Source organism: Phyllobates terribilis, unplaced genomic scaffold (assembly GCF_046119375.1).
Source record: "Phyllobates terribilis strain yellow unplaced genomic scaffold, ASM4611937v1 Scaffold_8__6_contigs__length_399053987, whole genome shotgun sequence".
Taxonomy (NCBI): domain Eukaryota; kingdom Metazoa; phylum Chordata; class Amphibia; order Anura; family Dendrobatidae; genus Phyllobates; species Phyllobates terribilis.
In genome coordinates this window covers 156,980,053-156,988,107 of record NW_027362768.1, presented here as the reverse complement: position 1 = coordinate 156,988,107, position 8,055 = coordinate 156,980,053, and the positions used below count along the sequence as shown (strand labels likewise).

The following is an 8,055-nucleotide window of genomic DNA, read 5'->3' as shown; positions in this document are numbered from 1 at the left end:
TCTGTCTTCACCATTAAAATGAACGCTCTGATCGGTCACCCATGTACATCTGGGGATAAGCGACTGTCAGACGCATTTATCCAACATGTCGGAATCCCACCCTGCCCCCATACACATTATATCGTGGCAATATTCTGCTGACAATCATGTGTTGCATATTTGCAGTTAATGAATGTGATTTCAACATCTTGTACAGATAGCCAGGGCATGCCTCAAGGTCAAATACCGCTGTCTGCAAGCGGTGACCTTTATGGACTCCCACCAGGAAGGGGCCAAGGTTCCTCGGCATATTTGGAGATGTAAATAGACAGGAGACATTCCACTGACTACATTTTGAAGAGCAATAAATAATTTTTATTGGTCTATTCAGAGAAAAAAATTGCTGAAAACATAACATATAGGGAGGGTGATGTATTACATTCCTGTGTACACCATCAGGCGGGCAGCGCTGTGCATGATGTTGGCATTTGCTTCCTTCTCGCCAGATGTGCGCATCTCCGGCACAAACCTAGCCATCTATATACTTTCCAGATGTCAGCCTCACCGGTGCTTCCTACACACGTACGCTGGCTCACGTCCAGGTACAAGCTTTTCTTGCTTCCTCTGCTTTTCATCATATCTTGCTTTTTTCTTCCATGCATCACCGGAAGAGCAACTTCTGTTGGTCACTAAAGAAGACATCTGTTTTCTGAATGGCGTCTGGAAAGCAAGAATCGTTGGCATGAAAATGATGCAAAATTAATATGGTATTTCTTGGGATGGTGCAGGATTAGAAAAAGCATGGTTGGTCACTTCCATAAACAGCGCCACACTTGGTCACAGGTTGTGTGTGGCATTACAGCTCATAACAATTTATTTGAGGGAAACAGAGATGCAATACCGGGCACAATACATGGACAAGTGGGGCACTGCCATGTTTTACTAATTCTGGACAAACACTTTCAAAAGTAGACGCCTCAATAGATCAAGTATCAAATCACAATCTCTTGGCAGGAATTAGCATGGCTGCCCAGGCATGTTAATATTGCAAAATTAGGCCCTCTCCCAGGGAATCTTCTTAGACCTCATCAGTCATTTTTTCGTATGTTAAAAAGAACTAAAAATGGACGGATTTCTATCAGTGTTTTAGACTGAACTTTCATTCTTACCATCAGTGATTTTCTCGTACATCCCAAAAAAAATTTGTAAAGCGTAAAGCTTCTCCTACCCTGCACAGGAATGGGATCTGTGCGCTGTCCGTGACTTTCACGGACCCATAGACTTGTATGGGTAATTTTGATCCGTGACTCAGATCAAAAACAGACGTGTCTGTGTGATTTTTTTTTGGTGGACACATCACCTGCAAAAAGACACGGACATGTGAACAGCTCCATAGATTGCAATGGGTATATGTTCTGTCTGTGTAAGATACATGACTCAAACAGACACCACATCTTGGAGCTTGTCTCATATTGGTGGATACAGCGGAAAATGATGTCTGACAAAGAACTCAGTGACTCCGTCTCTATCATTACAGTCAATGGTCACATCAGCGCAAATATCCAAATCCGATTTACAGGGCTACAGACACAAGTTCTGATGGAGCCACTGACAGTAGACTAAAGCACAATGTGAACCCAGCCTTAGGCAAAAACTTGTTACAGCTTTTCTTCCCGATGTCTCCAACACACACTTGGTTTGGCTGAGGGTGCATGTGTTCTGAATGGTAAAAAGGGGAACAAATGGTTGGGCATGTCAAAATGCAAAATGTCCAATCTATACTTTTCCTAACGGGCTGTTGGTAAGAATTGGGCCACCCCCATATATGTTCGGCCAGTTACGCCGAAGCTGTCAGGTTTTGGCGGCTTTATGTAACCTATTCGACCAGCTTAACCGGGCTTCCCAGAGTTTTACTTAAGCACCTAAGCTTGCTGCCCAATCCTTTTATCTAACTACCCTAGCAATGGAAAGGTGTTTTCTTGGGGAACACATGCTAATCCATCTCTGTCCCCCCACCTAATACACAATTCCATCCATCCCAAAAACAGTACACAGCCCCCAAATAGTACAGCAAGTATCCATAGTACAGTATGATGTCCACATCAGCCTTACTTCAGAGGATCGCTGTGTGCTTCATACAAGACGCCTCCTTTAAGGAAAACCTTACAGAATTGCTATAAATAATCACATTATATATCACCAGTCTCTTCTATAATCCTGCTGTTTTTACAGATAATACACATTTGATTCTTACTGAAGACACTTTGGTTTTGTCAAAACTTGTCACAGGAAAGAAAAAATTCATCCGACTCCAAAAATGTATCCAGAGAAAATACAAGTCCCAGGATACAGATTATACTCTGTGCTAAAACAATATCAAGACGTCATATCAGACGACTGACTGTGTCACGCAAGACTTCCTTCCCGGGGAAAGAATTCCTGCCTTTATGGTGGTAAAGAACATGTTCTGCCCTATAGAAGGAATGAGCTCATATAAAACACCTTGTGAGTCACCGAGAAAAGATATTCTCACTATGATCCTCTATCTACAGCAATTCATTGTATCAACTTCTGGAATCTAATTGGATGAGATAGATAATAGATAGATAGATTGATTTTTAGCTATAGGGTTCAGCATTCCCTCTCCCTGATCAGAATATTAGGTGCTTGCAGTCACATAGACGTGTTGGTGCTCATGTGTATATAAGGCTCTGACTTACCATTCAGCCTCCGGTCGTTATCTCTCTGCCCTGTTCCTTCTATAAGGATGAGCCGTCACAATCGCTCTCAGCCTATGGATAAAACCTCTCCTTTGCTGGTTGGCGATGTTTGGTATAATTGGTCTCTCTTGTGTCTGGAGTTGTTCTAGCAGTATGTTAATGCCTGTAGAAAATAAATATTACAATTATTATTGATAGAGGAAGATATCCAGAGAAATCACGGTGTCAATTTTTTTATAGTAGATATTCCAGGAATGGCTCCAGTTAGTAGTAGGTTTCTAAATTATAGTACAGAATGCCAGTCTGGTACAACTAAAGCTAAAGTATTATTGCCTTGTATTAGGTCTTTGATCATCTGCAAATGTATTTATTTATTTTTATTTAATTTACTCCTTTATAAATTGACAAATTTGGAGCAAAAATAGAGAAAAAAAAGAAAAGTAACTTTTTAAATTTTTTTTATTGATTTGGAAGCTTTAACATAAAATGGATTTTTTTTTTTCATCCAGATAATTTCTAATTCTCTTTACCACTCCCCAAACTTCAGAGTTAATTAATGCACGTACTGCCCAGGTCTATACACAATAGTACAACCAGTACAGTTAATAGGCTCTCTTGGTCCCAGAAATTGATTTGAATAGGGGCGGACATGCAGTACCGGCTGCGGCCACTGTACGGTATATGGAGCTGTGCTGTGCTGCTCTGTAACTGAGCACTTCCGCCCGCCACTGACACCGAGAACAGCTGATTGGCGGGGGTGCCGGGTGTCTCACTGCCACTGATCACACATTACTGACCTGTACAAAGGATAGATGATCAATGTTAAAGTAGTTAAATAAATCTTGCAGGGCCCTTTAAATATTGCAGTGCTGCCCTCTTGTTTTTTGGGTGAAATATTTATGGGCTTTTCACCCATATACTACTTAGTGCTGGTTAATTTTTTTTAGATAGATAGATATTTATATAAATAGATAGAAATGTGTCAGTATCCCATAACTTAATCAGGGAATAATGTATCTATTTGCTTTTTCAGCTATAGGGTTCAGCATTCCCTCTCCCTGATCAGAATATTAGGTGCTTGCAGTCACATAGACGTGTAGGTGCTCATGTGTATATAAGGCTCTGACTTACTATTCATCCTCCCGGCGTTATCTCTCTGCCCTGTTCCTTCTATAAGGACGGGCCGTCACAATCGCTCTCAGCCTATGGAATAAACTTTCCTTTGCTGGTTGGCGATGTTTGGTATAATTGGTCTCTCTTGTGTCTGGAGTTGTCCTAGCAGTATGTTAATGCCTGTAGAAAATAAATATTACAATTATTACTTATGAAGAAAGATACGGAATATACACAGAGAAAGCGGGTGTCAATTTTTTCTATTTTAGTTATTCCAGGAATGATTACAATTTTAAGTAGTAGGTTTCTGTAACGCTATGATCCGACTATTAGGTGCTTGCAGTCACATAGACGTGTAGGTGGTCATGTGTATATAAGGCACTGACTTACCATTCATCCTCCCGGCGTTATCTCTCTTGTGTCTGGAGTTGTCCTAGCAGGATGTTAATGCCTGTAGAAAATAAATATTGCAATTATTACTTGCGGAGAAAGATATACAGAGAAATTGGGGTCTAATTTTTTTATAATTTAGATATTCCGGGAATGATTGCAGTTTTAAGTAGCAGGTTTCTGTACCTTCAGTGTCCCTGCACAATTCACCCCTCCCCCGCCATGGCCCTCTTCCCACACGTCTCCTTCTCTGGCAGCTGCCTATAGTCTGTGCACGGCTCGCAGATCCCTGGGCATTGTGCTTGGGGTGCTCACCTCCTTCTTAAAGGGACAGTTCCCGACTTCCTAAAGTGTCCCCAGCCAAGGGTTGGGAGACCCTTATTATTTAAGGCACCTCCACCTGATGGGAGGTGCCTGAACAACGTATACTGTGATTGTCTTCACGCATGCTAGTTGTCAGGACCCTAGTACGCGCCAGTCAGTTTACCTGTCTTGTACCTGTCTGCCCGTACTTGCCTTGTGCTCCCTTATAGATAGATAGATGTATAGTTCTGTGCTATGTTGGCACAATATTTATATAAATAGGTATAATGTATCTATCTATCTATCTATCTATCTATCTATCTATCTATCTATCTATTACATAATGTATCACATAACTTAAGCAAGGAATAATGTATCTATTTGCTTTTTCAGCTATAGGGTTCAGCATTCCCTCTCCCTGATCAGAATATTAGGTGCTTGCAGTCACATAGACGTGTAGGTGCTCATGTGTATATAAGGCACTGACTTACGATTCAGCCTCCCGGCGTAATCTTTTGGACCCTGTTCCTTTTATAAGGACGGGCCGTCACAATCGCTCTCAGCCTATGGAAAAAACCTCTCCTTTGCTGGTTCTCGATGTTTGGTCTCCTGGGTCTCTCTTGTGTCTGGAGTTGTCCTAGCAGTATGTTAATACCTGTAGAAAATAAATATTACAATTATTACTCACAAAGGAAAATGCAGAATATACACAGAGAAATCGGGTGTCAATTATTTTTAATTTTTCATTGATTTGGAAGCTTTAACATAAAATTGATTTTTTTTTTAATCCAGAAAATTTCTGATTCACTTTACCACTCCTCAAACTTCAGAGTTATTTCCTGCACATACTGCCCAGGTCTATACACAATGGTACAACCAGTACAATTAATAGGTGCCTTACTCCCAGAAACTGATTTGAATAGGGGCGGATGTGCAGTGCCGGCCGCCGCCACTATACAGTATATGGAGCTGTGCTGTGCAGCTCCGTAACTGAGCACGGCCAGCCGCCCCTGACACCGGGAATAGCTGATTGGCGGGGGTGCTGGGTGTCTCACTACCACTGATCAGACATTGATGACCTATCCCAAGGATAAGTCATCTGGCACAGGTTTACCGTGACAGAGGGGTGCCAGAAGACTGCAGTTTCTGATTCTTCCCACTCCTGCACTGATTAGAAGCATTTCACCTTCATATTAAATGATGCAGGTTTATTTTAGCAGTGCAGGAGTTAATCTGTTTAACTGTGAGCTCCATGAAGCTTACCTTCCTTGACGCTCTTAGCTGTTTACTGTTAGCCACTCCCCTCTCCTATATATTCTGGGCTCTGCCAAGCAGTCATTGCCAGAGCTATCTTCATGCTGCATGGTTTCAGGAGTTTGGTGGAGAGTTGTTTGAGAAGGCGATTGGAGGATTTAGCTAAGACTGTTGCATAGTTTTGGATGTGTGTTAATCTGTTAGAACCTTCCTGTTAGTTTTTTCTATCTTGTGGTATGCGGTCACGTGATCATCTGCCTTTATATTCCAGCTCCGCCCTTCTGGCTGTGCTGGACTTCAGTGTTGTTTGACTGTCTCTCTAGCCAGGTGCTTCGGTGCCTTTCTCTGTCAGTTCGCTTGGTCCTCTGGGACCTCTAGTACATTTTTGTCAGTTTGTCTTTTGTGTTGTACAACAACTTCTGTTTAGGAGGTGTCCCATTTTTGTCCCAGTCCTTAGTTCTTTTAGGGACCCCTTCCTTAATTCTATAGGTCTTCGTTCAGACTAGCTGAGGACTAAGGCGGGTCTGTTCACTAGAAACAGGCAGCCCGCTACATCGTAGGGATTCAGCTTATTCTTACTGTAGGGACAGCTTTCCCCTATCTTTCCTTAGTACATGTTGCAGATCATAACATAATCCCCTTCTCCTAATTTGGTTTTGCCCCATCCTCCCCTCCCCCGTGTTTTCCTCTGTAGTTTGTGTGAGTATATTTGTATGGTATTTTCCTTTATCCTTGTTTGTATTACCTTCCTAGTCTGGTTGGCATATCGCGATACACTACTACTCCCCTCTTCCCTGGGTGGGGGGAAGGAGCAGACTGAGGGCAGATTGAGGAGCTCAGACAAGGTACCTGGCCCTGGTATCTTCATCTTCAGAAGTAATCAAAGGAACAGGGCCAGCTAGGGTGCCCCTAGCATTAGGGACAGTGAAGGAGCCCCTGGTCCAGGATACCTGACACCAGAGTCGTGACATCATCAATGTTAAAGTAGTGGAGAACCTCTTTAAATATTACAGTGCTGGTCTCTTATTTTTGGGTGAAATATTTATGTTTTGTTTTGTTTTTGCTAATCCTCTGAAAGTGTATGCCCAGTAATATACTACTAGTGCTGCTTTATTTTCTTTTAGAGAAATCTGAGATAGATAGATGTATAGTGCTTTGCTATGTTGGCACAGTATTTATATAAATAGATAGAAATGTGTCAGTATCACACAAGTTAATCAGGGAATAATGTATCTATTTGCTTTTTCAGCTATAGGGTTCAGCATTCCCTCTCCCTGATCAGAATATTAGGTGCTTGCAGTCACATAGACGTGTAGGTGCTCATGTGTATATAAGGCTCTGACTTACCATTCATCCTCCCGGCTTTATCTCTCTGCCCTGTTCCTTCTATAAGGATGGGCCGTCAAAGTCTCTTGTGTCTGGAGTTGTCCTAGCAGTATGTTAATGCCTGTAGAAAATAAATATTACAATTATTACTTATGAAGAAAGATACAGAATATACACAGAGAAATCGGGTGTCAATTATTTTTAATTTTTCATTGATTTGGAAGATTTAACATAAGATGGATTTTTTTTTAAAGCAGATAATTTCTGATTCACTTTACCACTCCCCAAACTTCAGAGTTAATTACTGCATGTACTGCCTAGGTCTATACACAGTGGTACAACCAGTACAGTTATTAGGCCCCCTACTCCCATAAATTGATTTGAATAGGGGCGGATGTGCAGTACTGGCCGCGGCCACTTATACACTATGGAGTTGTGCTGCTTTGTAACTGAGCTTTTCCAGCCGCTGCCGACACCAAGAACAGCTGATCGTGGGGGTGCCGGGTGTCTCACTCCCACTGATCAGACATTAATGACCTATCCTAAGGATAAATCATCAATGTTAAAGTAGTGAACAACCTCTTTAAATATTGTAGACGTGTATGTGGTCATGTGTATATAAGGCACTGACTTACCATTCATCCTCCGGTCGTTATCTCTCTGCCCTGTTCCTTCTATAAGGATGGGCCGTCACAATCGCTCTCAGCCTATGGATAAAACCTCTCCTTTGCTGGTTGGCGATGTTTGGTAAAATGAATCTCTCTTGTGTCTGGAGTTGTCCTAGCAGTATGTTAATGCCTGTAGAAAATAAATCTTAAAATTATTACTTACGGAGGAAGATACGGAATATACACAAAGAAATCGGGTGTCAATTATTTTGATTTTAGATATTTCGGGAATGACTACAATTTTAACTAGTAGGTTTCTAAATTATAGTACAGAATGCCAGTCTGCTGCAACTAAAGCTAAA

General features: G+C 41.6%; 1 long non-coding RNA gene across 2 annotated transcripts; it reads right to left on the bottom strand.

The window, feature by feature from the left end:
* Positions 1-599: 599 nt before the first annotated feature.
* LOC141156442 (uncharacterized) lies at positions 600-4,491 on the bottom strand. Of its 2 annotated transcripts, XR_012247615.1 has the most exons (5): positions 4,389-4,491; positions 4,203-4,263; positions 3,831-3,992; positions 2,700-2,862; positions 603-699 (listed from the first exon to the last, which is right to left on the bottom strand). It is a non-coding gene; the product is annotated as an uncharacterized lncRNA (long non-coding RNA). The 2 variants fall into 2 exon arrangements; XR_012247616.1 differs by lacking the exon at positions 2,700-2,862 and having other exon boundaries at positions 600-699.
* Positions 4,492-8,055: the final 3,564 nt, after the last annotated feature.